This window comes from Pteropus vampyrus, unplaced genomic scaffold (genome assembly GCF_000151845.1).
Source record: "Pteropus vampyrus isolate Shadow unplaced genomic scaffold, Pvam_2.0 Scaffold258, whole genome shotgun sequence".
Taxonomy (NCBI): Eukaryota; Metazoa; Chordata; class Mammalia; order Chiroptera; family Pteropodidae; genus Pteropus; species Pteropus vampyrus.
In genome coordinates this window covers 818,307-820,024 of record NW_011889039.1, presented here as the reverse complement: position 1 = coordinate 820,024, position 1,718 = coordinate 818,307, and the positions used below count along the sequence as shown (strand labels likewise).

The 1,718-nt window shown below is 65.2% G+C and overlaps 1 pseudogene; it reads left to right on the top strand.

The window, feature by feature from the left end:
• The first annotated feature begins 1,538 nt into the window (after positions 1-1,538).
• LOC111729360 lies at positions 1,539-1,657 on the top strand (annotated as a pseudogene).
• The last annotated feature ends 61 nt before the right edge of the window (positions 1,658-1,718 follow it).

Below are 1,718 nucleotides of genomic sequence, written 5' to 3'. Positions count from 1 at the left end.
GGACATTCACAAACGCAGGGACACACAGTGGCCTCATTCTCCCTCACAGCAGACGCGGGTTCCAGCTCCCACCTGCAGGAGAGGCCTCACCTGGGCGCGGGTCACCTGCAGCTGGAGTTTGCAGGCTCGGCCGCCGACGGTCCTCCGTCGCCCTCTGGTGGCTGGGCCTGGAACAGCGCGCGCTGTTTGGGGGAGGCCTGCGGGGCTGGTTTTGACGTGACACCCTGCGCGCGTCTGCATTCGCCGTGGGGGGTCTTAGCCTCGAGTCAGGGTGACCACTGCCCTAGCTTGTCTGGGGACTGGAAGGAGGTTCCCCGAACACCAGCTGCTGGTGGACCTGAGTCCACCCACGTCACACGTCTGATGAGAGCAGGACCGAGGCGCGTCGTGTCACCTAATGGTGACTTTCTCATGCGAAGTCCCGCCTCCCACTCCTGTGACCACCACAGCGGAGGGCCGGCCTCCTGGCGTCCCTGCGGGGGCACCCACGCTCCCCTGGCGGTGCGGACCCGTAGGCCACCCTTCTCGGATCTGAGAGCTGGGGCGCGGGGTGCAGGGGGGCTCGTCTGGGTCAGGGGGGCTCGTCCGGGACACCTCACGACCGACGCGTCATCGGATTCTGGAAGACACTATGCAAGGAGGCCCTCCCCGCTCCGCCTCGCCTCCTGCAAAGCCGCCACCAAGACCCCCGTGTGGGTGGCTTGGAAAGTGACAAACATGGGGCCATCTGAGGAAAAGTGCCTGGTCAGTGTCTGCAGCTGCCCAGCCCCCAGCGGGCCCGTCTGCCTTCCGGGCGGAGGGCGGCGAATCCCCTCCGCGGGGCCCCGCAGTGCGTGTTGGGGTCCACCCATCCCCGGGACTCTGCAGTGCGGGATCCCCTTCCCCCCACGCCGGACCCCGCCTCATCGCGCCCCCACCGTCTATTGCTCCCTTTCGACCCCTGAAAACCCAGCTCGCTTCATGAGCACGTCAGAAAGTGAAACGGGATAAACGAGGTTTACCGAATTCGCATCCTCCGTCCAGACGCCCGCAGCACGGCTGACCCCGCGTGCAGTCGAGAGCGGCTGACGCTGCATCGCCGGGGGTCGCGCTCCCGGAGCGGGGGCTGTGCGCTGCGCGGGGACCAAGGGGGTCGTGGAGACCACGGCGCCCCCAGGCGCTGCAGACCCAGCGCTTCCGCGGGGACCGCTCCCCTGGTCACCCGCCCAGCCGCCTGGACATGCGGCGTCTTCAGGGACGAAGGACGCCGAGGGCCGCGGCTTGCGGACACGCGGCTGTGAGGAGCAGCTTGGAGACAGCCCCCGGGGAAGGGCGGCGTGGCCGGACACTCCTTTGCAGGGAGACAGGCGACAGGAACGGGGCCAAGGGCTTTGCGGGCAGCCCTGACCCCGCGGTGGGCTCGCATGCTTCCTCCGGCGAGCTGAGCGCGGCAGCGTCTGCAGGACGGGGCCTGCCTGCCCTTGCTTCTCAAGCAAAGCAATATTTTCGAAGCTCCTTTTCAAAACTGAAACTGTTTCATTAAAAAAAAAGAGAAACGGGTCTACGGCCACGCCACCCTGAACACGCCCGATCCCATCTGGTCTCAGAAGCTAAGCAGGATCGGGCCTGGTTAGTACTTGGATGGGAGACCACCTGGAAAGACCAGGTGCTGTAGGCGTAAAAAATTAAAAAAAATAAGGGATTATAAGCTGACAAGGTCCATGCAATCTGTGAGGTCA